Source organism: Mustelus asterias, chromosome 16 (genome assembly GCF_964213995.1).
Source record: "Mustelus asterias chromosome 16, sMusAst1.hap1.1, whole genome shotgun sequence".
NCBI classification, from domain to species: domain Eukaryota; kingdom Metazoa; phylum Chordata; class Chondrichthyes; order Carcharhiniformes; family Triakidae; genus Mustelus; species Mustelus asterias.
Window position 1 is genome coordinate 8514601 of NC_135816.1, and position 19188 is coordinate 8533788.

Genomic DNA, 19188 nt, shown 5'->3' on the forward strand with positions numbered 1-19188 from the left:
AGGCTAGACCACTTGCTCCTCATCTAAATGAGAAAGAGCTCCTTCCGGAACTCCAGAGGAATTGTATCAGTGCTGTTGAGGAGCATTTGAAATAACGTGGGGATCTGGAAAAATATCAGGAAAAAACTCAGAGTGGAATAGTAGAATAGTGATCGGAACAGATGCTACTAAAATTGAGGGTAGGAAGTTCATAAAACATATGAGGTTAATGGAGAATGTAATCGAGTCTAAAAAGGGATACTGCGCATATATGTAAATGCACGGAGTATGGTAAACAAGACTGGTGAGTTACAGGCGCAGATTCCCATGTGGAATTATGATGCTGTGGCGTTATAGAGATCTGTTTCAAGGAAGGACAGGGCTGGGTATGAAAATAATCCTGAATACAAGGCGCTCACGAAAGACAGGAAAGAAGAAAAAGGGGACGGTTGGTGGTGTTGCTTAAGGAGAGCATTGTCGGGCTGCAGAAAGAGGAAATCCCAAAAGTTTCTGGGACAGAATTGATCCGGCTAGAGCAAAGGAACAATAAAGTGACAATTGCATTACTCCATGTAGTTTACAGGCCGCCTTCACTATTCAGCTCACAACAGTGAATGGTGACTCCAACATGCATTATTTTTAGTCAGAAGCAACTGCCTTGGTTAAAGGAATTCCCCCAATCTCATGAGATAAGCATATCCAATTACCTTCGGAACATCGTGAGGAAAATGCAAGTTAAGACTTTTATCCACGATTAGCTGGCTATACCTTTGAATGAAGCTTTGACAAAATAAATAAATATGTCTTCGCATCACCAGTGAAAGGAATTTATTGATAGCATTATGATATCAGCGAAAATGTCTGCGATGGGGTGATCTTCTAAAATTATTGATGAAAATTTGCTATTTATTTTCAAGTACATATCCATGCTTGTATATCAAACTGAGAAAAACTGCAGTCTAACACGTTACTAAAATTATAGGAAAGGACGTATTTCCCAGGAAATCATAAAAGGAGAAAACATAGCCTGGCCCCACTATAATCATTATTTGTTTCTCCGGTGCTGATTAGCATGCATGAAGCTTGCACTGGAATTATATTGTACTATATTTCCCTGGATAGTACATTGCGCACCTTCACATGATGGATATGCTGTCTGGGATTCTAACACACATTGGTCTTATTAATGCTGATATCACTCAGTGGTAATGTAGGAGGGCAGGCAGTTAGAAACAGAAAATCACTCTTTGATGATTCCGGCGTTAAACGAACGGTGTAGTTATAAGTCTCAGAAGCTGTTAGCGTCTGAGCATCTCCATAATAATTTAAAGATCTATTTGGTGCGTGTCTCAGATTAAATGCATCGTCCGAATTCCTCCGCACGGAACAACAATACGTTGTAGGCCTGTGGTAAGTCGCATTATCTTGGTCTTGCTTGCATTTCAGTGCAACCAACAGAATTATGATTGCAAGAAATATGAAGCTCGTTGATGCAAGAATTGCTATTAAATATATATTTAGCTCAGAAAAATAGTCATTCTCTAAAAGATGGTCTTTATGTCCAGGATTATCTATATTGTTCGCGGGTCTTGAGAATAGGATTGTGACCGTGCTCGATAAACTCGGTTCTCCATTGTCCTTCACCAAGATACCAAGTTTTTGTGAGGTGCTAACTTGTTCGATAAAGCTTCTTGTTGCTTTAACTTCTCCAGAGTAACGATCCACATTAAAAAAACTCCGATCAGAAGTCTCAATCATTTCATAGAAAAGCCGTGCATTCTGTCCGGAATCTGCATCATTAGCTGTTACCTTGGTGATCAAGTATCCTGGATATATTGACTGGGGAATAATCACCAATGCCTCCGAACTATTCCGCCTTGGTGGTGAAATAATAAAAGGAGGATTGTCGTTTTGATCTAGAATAATGATGTTCACGGTTGCAGTGCTGCTCAATGATGGAGATCCACCATCCTGAGCTTGAACTTGGATCTGCAATTGTTTCAGTTGTTCATAGTCAAAGGAACGCAGCGCAAAGATGCTCCCACTTTTCGAGTTTATTGTGAAGTAAGAAGGCGCAGATGCATCTTGTATCTTATCCTCTAGAATAGAATACGAGACCTCTCCATTAATTTCTAAGTCAGAATCTGAAGCAGTAACAGAAAAAATAGAGACACCAGGAGTGTTATTCTCCATCAGATACACGTTATATGAGGATTGTGTAAACTGCGGAATATTATCATTTATATCAGAAATCGAAACGATGATAGTTTGGTTTGTAGAAAGCGAGGGGAAACCATCATCCGAAGCTAAAATAGATATGTTGTAGAGTGCAGTCGTTTCACGATCCAGTTCCTGACTGGTTACAAGCTTATAGTGATTAGGCAAAAAGGTTTGGAGTTTGAATGGGATGCTGATTGGAATCTGACATCGAACTCGTCCGTTCTCTCCAGAATCTCGATCTGTTACACCGAATACTGCGATCACACGCCCTGGTGTCGCATCCTCCGGGATTGTTTTGGTGACGGAGGTCAGCTTTATTTCGGGGGTGTTGTCATTTACATCAACTAATGTAACAAAAACCTTGGCATGCCCTACGTTTGGAGCGTTGTCTACAGCTTGGACATCAAGTTCATAAATCTCTGATTTTTCATAATCCAGTATCCCTTGAACTCTGATCTCGCCTGTGTTCGTATCCAAGTTGAATAACTTGCGCACTCGCTTTGAGGCATAATTACTAAAGGAATATTTGAATTCAGCATTAATACCTTCGTCTAAATCAAACGCATGTACTGTCGTCACCAAAGTACCGTTGGATGCGTTTTCTAACACACTTGAACGATATATTTCGCGATCGAAAGCAGGTGCGTTATCATTAGCATCGGTCACAGTAATAATAATATCAGCTGTACCAGACCTTTGCGGGGTACCCCCATCTAGGGCAGTCAATATTAGTTGAAATAATGGATGCTGTTCGCGGTCCAGCGGTTTCTCCAAGAACAGTTCAGCAATCTTTCTACCATCGCTTCTTGTCGGTATTTTAAGACTGAAGTATTCATTTAAACTGATCTGATAGGTGCTGATCGTGTTTGAACCAACGTCGGGGTCGTGCGCGCTCTCGAGAGGGAAGCGCGACCCAGCGGCAACTAACTCAGAAAGATTCAATGCAAATCTATTTTCCGGGAAAATCGGCGAGTTGTCATTTTTGTCTAATATGTCCACTTCAATAGGAAAGATCTCCAAAGGATTTTCGAGCGACAGTTCCAAAGATATGGAACAGATGGAGCTTTCCGTGCAAAGTTCCTCTCTGTCAATTCGTTCATTAACAAAAAGCACGCCATTTTCCATATTTACCTCGAAATATTGATTTCCTTCATCAGACAGCAGCTGAAACGCCCGAAACGATAATTGCCGAATGCTTATCCTTAAATCTTCAGCGACATTTCCGACAAAAGAACCAATCTCCACTTCCTCTGGAACAGAATACCGAATGTGGCCGCTCACTATTTCCGAGATGCAAAGCAGGAACATTAAATATATGCCCGTGCTGAGTGTATTCGCCATCTTACTGGATTTTGTTCTAGCTGTCTCAGGAATCATGACACATTCTCGAATTGTCGCTTCAGGCTATTAGATAGAGCGGTGTTTCGTTGTCACGATCAAAGCCACAAACCCAGTAATGCGACCTGATAAGTCCTTCGAAACATTGCTTCACGGCGTAAGCGCAGACTGTGTCCCTTCCTTGCGATTCTGCGCTGTATTTGAAACTGAGGGTAGGGGTAGATCTCTCAGAGCGTCATCGACTCTTATTGGGAGACAGCGACGCAAAGAGCCCCTGCCAATAACTGCATCGAGCTTTTCTTAAAGCAGGCATTTTAAAAATTCTTCAGAAAGATTTATGAGTGTTCAATGAAAAATCCCCGGTATATATAATAATCATACTATTATTTTTTTTATGGAAGAGGCAGTGCATGAAAAGTTAACGTGAAGTTTGTTTATCATTAGGAAACACTAAAGAATTTCGGGATTAATTACGTTAAAATAAGTTGCACTTTAATCCAGCGAACTCCATGGCCGGTAGTGTTTTCAGGAAATGCATTATCAAAGTTTATTGAAAATGAAATTTTCAAAAAAAATAGTCGATTCAGCCTCAAAATGTCCTTTCTCATTGAACCAAAATTCACGGGTCACACCGTTTGAAATTCTATAACTGCTTCATGTTACTGGATTGCAGTTTTTTAAAAAAATCAGAGCCCATAGGGAAAAAAAGGATGCGGCATGGATGCGCATATTCATGTCCAATTTAAAAATGCGATTAGTAATAACGATATTTGAAAAAAAAGTAATCTACCGTTTCCTTTTCAATTCTATGTGTAACTAATTTGTGTTATGGTCCAAATATGTTTTAATTAAATACTCTTGATTTGATTTATTATTGTCACGCGTATTAGAATACAGTGAGAAGTATTGTTTGATGTGTGTTATGCAACTAAAGTATACCATACATAGAGAAAGAAAGGAGGGTGCAGAATGTAGTGTTACAGCGATAGCTAAGGTGCAGAGAAAAAAATAACTTAATATGAGGTATGTCCATTCAAAAATCTGATGGCAGCAGGGAAGAAGTTGTTTTTGAATCGCTGGTAGTGACCTCAGATGATTGCATCTTTTTTCCCGACGGAAGAAGGTGGAAGAGAGCATGCCCGGGGTGTGCAGGAGTACGTGGTATGCTGGCTGCTTTTCCGAGGCAGCGGCATGTGTTGACAGAGTTAATGGCTGGGAGGCGGGTTTGCGTGATGGAGTGGGCGTCGTTCGCGACCCTTTGTAGTTTCTTGCGTCTTGGACAGAACAGGAGCCATAACAAACTGTGAGGCAACCAAAAATATTTTTTCTTTTATTCATTTGTGGGATCTGGATTCCGCACCCTACCAGCACTTACTACTATCCCTAGTTGCATTTTAAAGTGAATGGCTCGTCAGGCCACTTCAGAAGGCAATCGAGAGTCAACCACATTGCTGTGGCTCTGCAGTCACATGTACGCCAGACCAGGTAAGGACAACAGATTTATTTCCCTGAAGATTAATGAACGAGACCGGTTTTTCTGACAATCGACAATGGCTTCATTCTCATCAGTAGATTCTTCACTCCAGATATTATTTTTTATTGGATTCAAATTCCACCAACTGCCGTGGCGGGATTCGAACCTGGATCCCCAGAGCATTAGCTGAATTTCGGGATTAATAATCTAGCCATAATATCACTAGGCCATTGTCTCCCCTTGAATGTTTTCTATGGTGCATGTGGAAAAGTTGAAAATCGTAGCGGACATGCCAGATTTCCATAGCCTCCTGCGGAAGTTGGTGGGCTTTCTTAACTATAGCGTCGGCGTGGAGGGAATAAAACAGGATGTTGGTGATCTGGACAGCTAGAAATCTGAAGCTCTCGACCATTTCCACTTCATCCCCGTTGATGTAGACAGGGGCACATCCTCCACAACGGCCTTTATGGGCTGGCAACTCTTTTGTTTCACATTTGGAAAACGGGTTTAAAACCCACCTGGATTCAATGAATGAAATTCCATTCACTTCGCCATTTTGCGAAATAAATCACATGAGAGAGGCGCACAACGCAAAACTAGGAAAACTCCCGTGATGTCCCCATGTTCCTCCGAAGGGTCGCGACAATGGTTGGTATCAGAAAGTAAATTAATGCATTATTCTCCGGTTTGATTTTGCTATCAGCTCCGAGACAAGGCTTACTTTTCCGGTTCGAATGAAAGTAATTGAAAAATATCTATTTTAATCAAAGCAAAATGCTGCGGATACTGAAATCGGAGATAAAAGCAGAAAGTGCTGAAACGTTCAGCAGGTCTGGCAGCATCTCTGGAGAGAGAAACAAAGTTAACTTTTGAGACGAATATGACTTTAATTCAAGTTTCCTGTGTGCGTAATGCTGGCATTAGGCATTTTGATTTCAGGCATGATAATTACGCAATGGCACGTCTTTACCTTCGTTGCCTTTAGGACAGCAACTCAGGAAAAAATCATGAGCTTCACAGCCGAAGCTGCCCTCTGCTGGAAATGCGGAAGTTACATTGCTTCCCACGTTTCGAAAAAGGTATTGGTAATCCAATGCAAGAAACTTCCAAAATAAAATAAAAACAAGAAATGTATTTCTGCATATCTCGCCAATGTAAACTAGCCGTCGTTGGATATTAATGGAAATTCCTGAATCACGTCAAATTTATAACATTTAGTTTTACTATCTGTTATCATATAAATATATTTTCAAACTTATCGTTTTTTCAGCATTACAGCCTGAACATTTTATTTAAACTAAAATTTGGTTCATTAGATCATCGACAATTTTGCATGCTTTATCTTGTAACACACAATGCATAAGTCGTAATAATCGCATTTTCAAAATCGACATTTAGAGTGAACTAACTGACCAGTTAGAAATATATGGCAATACCATGGTGCTCCTATTATCTCCAGGAAAGACTACCGACCAGTAAAGAAGACCAATGTGAAGTTGACATCACACAAAATCAAATTACTGCAGAGGCAGGAAATCTGTAATGATGAAGAATCATCCACTTTGTTTCTCTCCAGGGGTGTTGCTGCTGATCAAATTAAAAGTCCATCACCTTTGGCTTTCTTATTCTAAAAGGAAACATTTTTTCAGTATTGGTATGTAGTTCAGTACTGCACTGCAACTGAACAAATGTTTCTTAAATGCAGTGAGGGTTTTTGTGCCTATCGCAGATATCCTGACTCCCACCGCCCTCTCGGTGGAAGGAAAATCTCATCAACTTCACTCAAATCCTTCAACAATTTATTTTGCAACCTCCGCCTGCCAGTTATTTGCGGATTTGCTCAGTGAACCAGTTTTTCCCCTTTTCAGCACTTCATCATTTTACGCACTTCAATTAAATCTCCCCTTAGCCTCCTCTGTTAACAAGAAATAAGATGAGCCTATTTATTTGTTTCTAATTGCTAAGATTCCCCATTCACAAAAAGAGGGAACCGTATCAAAATACAGAACGTCTATTTTATATAGACCGACGGAAAAATAGTTGTCCAACCCAATACCCGCCGCCACCCCCCCCCCCCCCCCCCCTAGAACATTGGTGAGTAACCTTCTAGACTATGGCACTTCAGGTCCATACAAAAGTATTTTTTATTGATAAATTCAATAAGCGTCTCTGTCTCCAATAACGTTTCAACCAATGAGTTCCCGACCAGAAACTGCCTCTATGCGAAACAATTACTCCTCAACTCCGTTCAATTCATTTTACTCCTTATGACAAATCTATGCCCCCTCGCACCAATTACAGAAATAGGTTCCTTCTATCCACTCTTGCTATCTCCTTCAATTTCCTCTAAGCCTTATTTGGTCAAAAGAAAACAACATAGTCTATCCAAACTTTCGTCATAACTTAAATCATGCAGTCCTTGCAATATGCTTTTAATTCTCATCTGCACCCTCTAATTCGTTTGATTCCTTCCTGCAATGTTAGTGCTTTATATAGTTTCCACATAGTCTGCATCCTTTTATACTCTATGCAAGGATGAATAAATCAAGGCATCCTACTTCCTGTTTTACTTTTAGTGGTCTGTGGACATGCACAGATGTTCTTTCCCTCTACTCTTCATTGCTTCTTGCTTACTATATATACCTAGTTCATGATTCATATTGCTACCATCGAATACGAGTCAACTGACAGTGTGGACAAATATACTTAAACTCTCAAAGTATTGTACAAAAAATATCCTTTATGTACTGTACCAAGTTCCCACAAAATTATGTCAGGCATCAAACTTAGTTAAGCACCAAGTAACTAGCCTCTGACTTACTTTATTACACACAGAACCTGTGACATACTCCGTTATGCATACAAGTATTTAAAAGGTATCAAAACTTCACAAAATATCCAAACTCAGGAATTGAACACAGAGATACTAACCGTGTAATGCAAACTGATCAGATTCCGTGCTGATGGATTTTCCTCTGATGTCTCCGAGTCTCAGCCTTGGGATCGTGTTCCAAAATGGTTAATTCCAGGTTATTGCTGCGGATGTCTCTGTGCCTTAGCTACTTATAGGGAAGTGCTTTCTCGGTATAGTCCTTTTTTTGACTTGCTGACTACGCTTCCAGTCACGTTCTCCAAGGACAGGTACTGATCAATCACTGTTTTTTGTCAAGAATGCCAAGAGTCGTGCCTCTGTCAGGGAGTCCTAGTTCTCTCAGGAACGCAACATACAGTGATCTGTGTTCGATCAGTGTCTGCTAAACGTATAGCAACAGCCACTGTCCAATCAATACCTATATTCATTCCATAACTGCATCTCCTGTTCTTTGTTGCTCCCACATTCCTTAGCATGATACAAAGTTAGTCCTTTTAACAATTAGGCATTGTTTTAAATTTGCTGGCGTCTTCATGAATACCAATCAGGCTTCATTAGTAATATTCTAAGTTGTAAGGTTTAAACTAAGCGGTTAACAGTTAGAAATATAAAATCACAAAACGCGAGGGTAAGGTTTTGAGATTTGGAAGTGAGGTGCCAACAATTTGTGCAAAGTTCTACTTGTGTTTCAATTTTTCCTGTGTGCTGGCTGGGGGATTGAGCTTTCTGCAGCTGGGCAAACAAGATAATCTTATACCGAATATACATTGCCGTCTACATGTCCAGGCAACAATTTGTTGATGTTCGCTGCTTCTGCATAGTTGGAACTCAGGAACAGTTCCAGGGGCCGTTTGACAGCTCTCTTCAGTTCGGACTCAGGGGAAGTCCTGCCGAGCTGAGAATTTGTAGAATGCCAGTGGCACAGTGGAGAATGTATTAGAGGTCGGAAGAAACCCTGGCAGAAATGTATACAAAGAGTCACATAGAAAGGCGTCTGTGCCCGAGTAAGACGTAAGTTGAGTGAATAGTTGGGAACTTAGTTCTGGTCGTAACTTCTGGTAAGTTCTTCACAAGTTTAAATTTAAATTAAAGGTTAGCTTCTTACTTAAAAATATTGGTAGTTTAATACCCTATCGTTTAGCAGGATGCTGCCTGCTTTTGGAGTTATTTGTTAGTCATGTGATAGTAGTTACTCCAAATAGCTGATGATCTATATAGAACTAAGTAGAACTATTTGCCGAGTGATTAGCATTTCTACATATAACTATCGAGGATCTGAACGCACATAGAGTAAACGGCATATGGGCAAGAAACTGTACCTGTCCGAGACACCGATTGAAGGGATATTTGGTAATTTGGTGCAAATGTGAATTCTGTGCATTTTGGCAAAGAGGTGCTTCTTTTTCTCGATTTGTTCAGCCTCACGTAATTGATGAGTTTCCTTCCTTTTGTCCAAAATAGTTGAATACGGCTTCCCATTGTTTCAGTTTTGTCAATTATTAAACAATTGACTACCAAATGTAAAAAATAAACAAACAATTGTTGGATAGAAAATCCGGGGCTGGTAGAATGCCAATGCTTCATAGTGTGGGAAACTGTGAAATGCCCTGCAACACTGGACAGCCGTTTCACCCGAAAGTATCTGTAGCTTAGGCAGCCTTGGCTCTGAGTTGATGAGCTGGACTCTGAGGTATCGATATTGTGGGGCATCAGGAATGGGGGCGAGTAACATGGAAACCATTTTTTTCCAGTAGGCAATCAAAGCCCAAAGACGAATATTGGAGTTATTCAAAGGTCAGTGACAGGAGAGTGCGGTTGCAAGTCAGGCAGATAGTGGGGATTAGCATGTAATGATGGAGGAGCACCAAATGCAGGATTTGTCCAACAGGCACAATTTGTTTGCTACCTTTGGGAGGAAGGATTGTAATGTGGATGATGGGACTGATTATGGCATCATGGTGAAGGATGCCATTCAATCGAATGTAGTGAAGATGAATGTGTAAGTTAGAGGGAAGAGTCTAGTCAACAGGACAGATTATCTGCAGCTGCAAAGAGGAGATTTGAAGGTTTTGTTATCTGCCCAGTTTCAGGGTTCAGGACATCGCCTTGTGGTTTAGGCGGAACGTGAAGGTTGTGTGTGTGTGTGTGTCGGGTGAGGGGGGGGGGGGGGTGCGGCCCCGGGGGGGGGGGGGGGGCGGGGAAGCCTTGGGGTGGTGGGGGGGGGGGCGGATGGAAGCCACTTTGAAGCCAACCACAATAAATGCTGACCTCGCCATCGACAGTCGCATCCCGTCAATTAATTAAAAACAGGTGTACAACCAAGAACGATATTATAGTAAGGGAACGTGGGAGCAAGAGACCAAAGTTACATGCAGAAAATCAAATGTCATCAGAGCTAGATTGCTACATGTGCCATAGAATTTTGACGGAGGATGCATTATTAATAATAGTCTAACATTAAGGAAGTTTTAACAATATACTTATTAAAACATAACATGAGTAGAATAAGTCAACAAAGGGAAATCCTACATGACAACATTCTTACAGTTCAATCAGGATGTGACTAGTTGGAAAAAGTGCGTGTAATAAATCTGGATTTCCAAAATTCATTTGATCAGGTGCCACAACAACATTAGGGGATCTTGTAGAAAAATATAAAATCCCGATGAGACTGGATTGGGTAGATGCAGGAAGAATGTTCCGGAAGTTGGGGAAGTACAAACTAAGGTTCAGAGTCTAAGAATAAGGGGTAAACCATTCAGGACTGAGCTGAAGAAAAACCTTTTCACTCAGGGAGTTACGAACCTGCGAAATTCTCTACCAGCGAAAGCTGATGGGAGCAGGTCGATAGGTATGTTCAAGAGGGAGCTGGACATGGCCCTTGTGGCTAAAGTGATCAAGGGGTATGGAGAGAAAGCAGGAGAGGGATACTGAAAGTGCATGATCAGCCATGGAATAGCAGCCCAGTCTCGAAGAGCCGAAGGGCCGAACGGCCTACTCCTGCACTTATTTTCTATGTTTCTATGTTTCTATTAATAGGCAATATCAAGTCTCATGGAATAAACGCAGAAGATACTGGAAAAACTCAATAGGTCTTGTAACAACTGAAAAGAGAGGAACACTGTTAACCTTTCAAGTTCATATGAATCTTGTACAGAACCGAAGAGGGGTAGAAATACAAAGAAATTGGAGACATGGATGGAGAGATTGACAAAGGTGTCACGAACATAAGACAAAGGGTGTGTTTATGTTCATAGCTGATAGTGAAAAAGGTAAGATGGCAGAATGTGTTAATAGCAGAACAAAGATCAGTGCTCAGTGGGAGCACAACTCAACAACAATGGACATACCGCCTCCAATGAAAGCGTATCCTTTCTTAAATGGGGCCACCAAAATTGCGCCCAATATTCCAGAGGTGAACTTCTATGAATTTAACACAATTTCTAAAGCAGGATCAACGGCTAGATGAAAGGAGCAATCCCGGACTATAACAAATGGTCGAAGGTACGGTAACGTGACTCATAGAAAACAAATCCCAATTCCTTAATACGTGTGCATGGCAAAATATATATATATAATATATTTATATGTATATAGAAAAAATGTAAGGAGTTTATGCCTTGTGACTTCTGATTTAAAATAAAGGCCTGTAAAAACACATTAACCATTTCTTCGTAATCAAATCTGAAGCGAATTATTTTATTTCATGAACATTTCTGCAGGAAATCTGACCACGGGATGATGCATTGCAATTACTGGTGAAATACTTCGGCGAAACTATGATTAAACATTGAATTCGGCTTGATAATATGGTTGTTACTCAATACAAAAGAGAAAATTATAGACAGTGGTTACTACTCTTTAATTCGTCTTCCATCATCTCATGTATCGGATGACAAATATGGAGGGAGCATACTCGCTAAATTAATCAATTCTCTAGGAAATGCCACGTCCATTGTTTGGACATAGATGTGTTACTAGATCACTTCCGAGCAATGGTATCACCAGTACTGCTGTCACTCACGGGTAAAGTAGGATGACAGGCTTTGAGAAACAAAAAGTCACTCTTGGTTGATTCCGGCGATAAGCGAATCGTGTAACCATAAGTTTCGGAAACGGGGAGTATTTGAGGAGCTCCATAATAATTTAAAGTTTGGTTTTCTACACGTCTCCTGGTGAATACATCACTTGAATTCCTCCCCATGCAACAACAGTAAACTGCAGGGCTATGGTAATTTATCTCATTTCGATCTTGTTTGCACTTCAGGAAGACCAATAAGATTATGGTTACAAGAAATATAAAGCTAGTTGATCCAAAAATTATTATTAAGTATATATTTAAATCTGTAATATATTCGCTGCGTCGAGCATGGTCCGCATGTCCAGAAACGTTTTCAGTAACATTCACCTTTATCGAAAATACAATTGTCACCGTGCTTGACAGACTTGGTTGTCCATTGTCCTTCACTAAGACAACAAGTCTTTGCGTGGTGCTGTCTTGTTTGAGAAAGTTTCGGGTCGCTCTGATTTCTCCGGAGTAAACGCCCAGCGTGTAGAGACTCCGATCAGTGGCCTCAATCAATTTATAGGAAAGTCGTGCGTTCTGCCCAGAATCTGGGTCATTCGCCATTACTTTGGTGAATAAATGTCCTGAAAATATTGATTGGGACATAATTTCCAGTGTCGCTGAACTGTTCCACGTTACTGGCGCAATAATGATTGGAGCATGATCATTTTGATCCAGGATAACAATATTGACTCTGGCAGTGCTGCTCAGAGGTGGTGTTCCAGCATCCTGAGCTTGAACTATGATCTGAAAATTCTTCAATTCTTCATAGTCAAAGGATCGCAGCGAAAAAATGCTACCAGTTTTCGAGTTAATAGTAAAGTAAGCAGACGCAGAAGTATGCTGCACCTGATTCTCCAGAATGTTATAAAACACTTCTCCATTCTGGTCCAAATCAGGATCCAGGGCGGTAACGGTACAAATGGATTCACCAGGAGAATTGTTCTCCATCAGATGGACATTGTACACGGGCTGTGTGAATCGGGGAATGTTGTCATTTATATCAGAGACAGAAAGGACGATGGTTTTATTTGTGGATAGAGCAGGGGACCCAGCATCCCATGCCGAAATTGTTATGTTGTACATTTCTGTCATTTCACGATCCAATATATCACTGGTGACCAAACTATAGTGATTCCTCACAGGCGATTGAAGTTTGAAAGGCGCATTGTTCGCAATCTGGCATCGAACATGCCCGTACTCTCCTGAATCTGGATCTATCACTCCAAACACAGCGATTAATGTACCCGGCGGAGCACTTTCGTCAATCATTTCAGTCACTGAAGTTAGCTTTATTTCGGGGACGTTGTCATTCACGTCAGTTATTGTAAGAAAAACTGTGGCATGGCCCACGCGTGCACCACTGTCAACAGCCTGCACAGCAAGTTCATAATCGTCTGCTTTTTCATAATCCAACATACCTTCAACTCTGATTTCTCCTGTTTCGGCGTCTAGCTTGAACAACTCCAGCATTCTTTTTGAAGCGTAATTACTGAATGAATATTTGAACTCAGCGTTTGCACCTTCGTCTAAATCAGTGGCGTGAAGCTTGATCAACAATGTGCCCTTCGGCGTATTTTCTAACACACTTGTTCTGTATATTTCACGATCGAATACAGGGGCGTTATCATTAGCGTCCGCTACAGTGATGATTATCTGAGCTGTGCCAGTCCTGTGCGGAATTCCACCATCAACAGCCGTCAATAACAGTTCAAAAGATGATTGTTGTTCACGGTCTAGTGGTTTCTCCAACAACAGTAAGGCAAATTTACTTCCGTCATTTCGTGCTTGCACTTTGAGGCCGAAGTGTTCATTCGAGCTGATCTGGTAAGTGCTGATGGTGTTCGAACCGACATCCGGGTCGTGTGCGCTCTCGAGAGGAAAGCGCACGCCGGGTGCTACTGACTCAGCTATCTGTACTGAGAGTACATCTTTCGAGAAAATAGGTGAATTGTCATTTACGTCTGATATATCCACTTCAACAGGAAACACCTCGAAAGGATTCTCCAGCGCGAGTTCCAAAGATATGGAACAGATAGAGATCTCCATGCAAAGCTTCTCTCGGTCAATCTTTTCATTAACAAATAAAATCCCAGTTTCCACATTTACCTCGAAATATTGATTTCCGTCAGCAGAGGTTAGGCGATATCTCCGGTCTGATAATTCCCGAATGCCTATTCGCAAATCTTCAGCGATGTTTCCAACAAGAGCACCAATCTCCTGTTCCTCGGGAACAGAGTAGCGAACCTTTCCGAAAACAACATCCGAGACACAAAACAGAAGAAAACAATGCGCCCCGGCGCTTAGTGTATTCGCCATCACCTTATATGCTTGGGAATTTCGAACAATCATTGCAATCGTTGCTTTAAACCACCACAAAATATGCCTTTTCTTGCATCAAATGGGTACTTAAGCCCAGAAGGGCACAGCCGCAGCCGAAGCGATCCTTAATGGCTGAAGACGCAGGCACTGTGACCCTCTCCTTTCGAAAGTGGGCTGGATAAGTGAGTGGGTAGATTCCTAACAGCGGCTCAGTTTCTTATTGGTAGACAGCGACACGAAGAGCTTCAACTAACGACTGCACTATGCTTCTCTTAAAGCATGACTGTTTCATTTGCTTCCTGCCTTTTAAGCACTGTATTTAAAATTGTTTAATAATAAAGAGCAATGTAAGTCCTATGTTATATTCCCTACATAATATTGATCCAACATTTGTGGATTAAAGTACGGAACACTGGATATTTTATATATGACTAAATTAGCAACCTAGCAGAAATTAAACTTTAACCCGCACTGCATGAGGACAGACATCGACTTGTCGTTGTGGTGTTCGTGCTGGTAAAAATAAAATTTCAAGCTTGAAATATTTCACTCTGGAAGATTTCAGCTTATGTCATCATTTGTCAAATCTTGAGCCCTTGGAAATAGAATGTTAAATTAACATAATCGGATAGCATCTTCGATTTTTGATATCTACTGAACTGAGGAAGGGGAGTGGGGCAGAGGAAACAAGTTCATTATGTTCTATTTCCGAAAATAAATGATTCGTAGCGTCGCTACATGAACTGAAAAACCCGTATTTCTGTTTTATGTGTACGAGTCACTTGCATTATCACGCTGCTATGTCCGCAATATTAACCGAGATATAAATTCATGAAGACATCTGCGTTTGACAAGGCAGGGCGCTTTTATTGCGCAACGAATCACCGGTCCAAATCAAACTCGATTCTAGGCATAACGCATAGGCAAAATATGACGAATGTACGAAATCTCAAATAAAACACAGCAAATGCTGGAATGACTCAGAAAAGATGCTAAAGATCTGTCGAGAGACAAAGAATGTCAACATTGTACGGAAAACTCACAGACTTCAACGTTAACTTCGTTTCTCACTCCACAAAATCGCTGTTACTTTCTGCAAAATATGTCGAGTAATTCAAGCATTTTCTTGAATTTTCAGGGGTGGGTGTCCTGTCCCTTTTTGCATTTTGCAAGGTAAATCTCAGAATCTTCCAGGGCCCGAAAAAATCCATGGCGCAAAACGGCTAAACGTTTTGCAATGTTGCCTCAGAACGGCCAAGATGAAATTTGGTGTTAGAAAGGGAAATAACTTATTATAACCATGTTTGATTTTCCTACGGTGTGAGGTTTAGGGCTCGTTTTTGGGCTGCAGAGAACAAATTCTTCTGTTACCTCTTTTATATGTCCACTAAAAGTGCGCCAAACAAGCACGAGCCATTTGGTTGCAAATATTCTTTATTGCGCACTGCAAAAAGTTAAAGTCAAATACAAGACGGAGAAAAATATCGTCAGCACTGCAAGCTAAGCTGCCCTCTGCTGGCAATGCAGGAGCTTTAAGTCTTCCGAATTAAATAAAATATCGTTTGCAGGAATATGAGAAATAAAATCGCATTTCCATTTATTCTGTTCTAGTTTTGAACCCAATGAGCGGAAAATAAACGACCTTCCGTTCGCTTTCTCTTTGTGGACAAAATAAATCACACATTTATGCATTTAATTATATCTCAAAGCAATGATAAAATATTAAGCTATCCGCTCCTTGGCAGTTAGCAAACAAAATTTAAAGAACACAGATTTTCAGTGATCTCCTTCTATTATGATCTATTTATTTCATCACTCACTTCCCGGTTGTTCAAGCACAAAATATAATGTTGACCTGCAAATTAATTTAAATCCTACATTGCATTAATCCCTTACCACTTAAATTGCTCAGTGTATCAGTAAATAAATCAACTTTCTTTACAAAACTATGTTACTCCAATTCCGTAAAAATAAGCTTGAACATGGACTGACAACGTGCGTAATAATGAAACCATGTTTGAATAAAGTATCTTACAACTATACAGTGAAGCCAACTGCATATAAGTGATGTCACACCGATCAGTCAGGTGCATTAGCTGGGGTTCAGACTCAACAATGACCTGAGAGCAAGGGAGATGCGTATATGTGGAGTGAAATACACCAAGCTTTCTGGCGATACACAGTTGTATATGGATATTATTCTCTGCTTGCTTGTAGAAGCTAAACTACGCAAAAATAGACATCGATCACGTGAAAAGATGGAGGGATAGAAACACAGAAACATGGAAGCTCGGAGCAGGAGGAAGCCATTCGGCCCATTGAGCTTGCTCATGCCTGATCCTCCAACTCAGTAACCGACTCCCGCTTTCCCTCTTTATCCCTTGATCCATCCAGGCGCAAGAGCTTTATTCCAACTCCTTATTGAAAACATAATATACGTTAGCATCACCTGGTTTCAGTGCGAGACGATATCACAGGCTTACCATTCCCTGGCTGAATAAATTGGTTTGCCACTTCTCTTTAGACGGTGAGCCTGGATTTGGACTCTTCCGCCATCGGATCCATCCTTCCTACTTTTACACTGTCTAGTCCTGTTAGGATTTCATCGGTTTCTTTGAGATCCTTGCTAATTTTTTCTAAACAGCAGCGAATTTAATCCTAACCAACTCAATCTGGCCTCACATGTCAGTCCCGCCATCCCAGGAATCAGACTGGTAAACAGTGTCTGCTCTCCTATAGCAAGAACATCCTTCCTAAGGTAAGGAGACCAAAACTGCGCACACTATTCCAGGTGTGATCTCACCAAAGCCATGTATAACTGCAACAAGGATTCCCTGCCCGTGAACTCGAAGCCTCTCCCCATGAAGGCCAACACACCATTTGCCTTCCTCACCGTCTTCCGCACCTGCGTGCTTAACTTCAGCCATTGCTATACAAGGACACCCAGGTCTCGCTGCACATTCCTCGCTCTCTCAATACATATCCATTAAGATAATAATCGACCTTCCTGGTTTTGTTACCGAATTGCCACATTATACTGCATCTGCCATGCATTTCAGCATCTGCATCTTCTTCACCCTTCCTTGCGTTTTCTGCAAATTTGGAAATATTGCACTTAGTTCCCTTGTTAAAATTATTAATATAAATTGGGAATAACTAGGGTCATAGCATTGATCACTGTGGTACCGCAGTAGTCACTACCTGCCACTTGGGGAAGTATACTCCTTTATTCCTACACGTTGTTTCCTGTCTGCCGCCAGTTTTCTATCCATCTCAATACACCACCCCAATCACATGCAATTTAATTTTACATACTAAACTTTCATGTGGGATCTTGTCGAAAGCCTTCTTAAATAGGACTGTTCAATTCTACTTCTTACATCCTCTAATAATTCCAGTAGATTTGACAAGCATGACCTCCATGTTGTAAATCCATGCTGACTCTGTCTAATCCCGCCATTGTTTTCCAAGTGCTCTGCTATGAAACCTCTTCTAATGTACATCAGCATTTTCCCCATTACCAACGCCAGGCTGATCGTATATCGTATAAACGCTGATCCGCGTTTTCACTCTTAATCCTTCTTGAATTAGTGTGGTTACATTAGCTATCCATCCATTCGCACGAATTGTTCCAGAGTCTGGAGAATCTTTGAGGACGAACACCAACACATCCATTATTCCTAGGGTCACTTATTTAAGTATGTTGGGATGTAGATGATCAGGCCCTGGGCATTTATCGTCCTTCAATCCCATCAATTTCCCAAACGCCATTTCCCTCCAACATTGGTATCCCTACAGTTTCTGCCCCTCACAAAATTTTGTTTTTCCCAAAATTCCGAGTACATGATTTGTGTCCTCCTTTATGAAGACAGAAACCAACTATGTACTTAGCTGGTCAGCCATTACTTTGTTCTCCATTATCAATTCCAGTATTTCTGACCGTAAGGTCTTCACCAATCTTTCTCGCTTCACATACCTATACAGGCACATACAGTCGGATTTTATGTTTCACGCAGGCTTACTCTTGTACTCTAGTTTTCCCTTCTTACGCAATCCCATTGTCATCCTTTGTTGAATTCTAAATTGTTCCCAACCCTCAGATCTTTGTTTCTGTATGCCCGAACCTTGGATCTAACTCAGATTGACCTTGAACGCCAGGGTTCGGCCACCTTTCCTATTTCGCCCTTGCATCAGACAGAGAGGAATAATTGTAGCAGTTTACCCATGTGCTGTTTTCATGTTTGCCATTGCAACTCCACAGTCACTTCTGTAAATAACGTTCCCCAATCCATGAATGCCAACTCGTGCTTAATATCATTGTAGTTTCCTTTATTTAGATTCAAGATACTCGTCTCAGAATCAATGAATTCACTCTCCATCTTAATGTAGAACTGCCGATTTTCCCTCGCATGCCACAATACCTAGACTAAGATGGCCTATTCTCTGGTGGGTTCCTCAACGTATTGGTCTAGACAACCATCCAACACACAATCCAGGAATTCCTCCTATGGTACTGTCGCTCATTTGATTTTCCCAATCTAAATGCTGACTAAAGTCACTCATAATTACAAATGTTCCTTTGACGCATGCATCGTTTATTTCTTGCTAACCGCCATCCCCAACACCACCACTACAGTTTACGTGTCAATATACATCCTCACTAACGTTGTTGGCCCTTGGTTTTTCTCAGTTTTACCCATGGAGATTCCACATCTTTGGAGCTAAAATCTTTCCCCACTGTTGCGTTAATTTCGTCTTTAACCATCAACACAACTCAACCGCCTTTTCCTCTTTGTCTATTCTTCCTAAATACTTAACATTGCAGGATGTTCAGTTCCTTCCCTGGTCACACTGTGGCCATGCCTCCGTAATCCCGGCTATATCACACCCATCTATATCAATTTGTTAAATTAATTC

General features: G+C 41.0%; 2 pseudogenes; both read right to left on the reverse strand.

Annotated features, from left to right (window-relative positions):
- Positions 1–1143: 1143 nt before the first annotated feature.
- LOC144505596 (protocadherin alpha-C2 pseudogene) lies at positions 1144–3552 on the reverse strand (annotated as a pseudogene).
- An 8044-nt stretch (positions 3553–11596) lies between these two features.
- LOC144505434 (protocadherin alpha-C2 pseudogene) lies at positions 11597–14268 on the reverse strand (annotated as a pseudogene).
- Positions 14269–19188: the final 4920 nt, after the last annotated feature.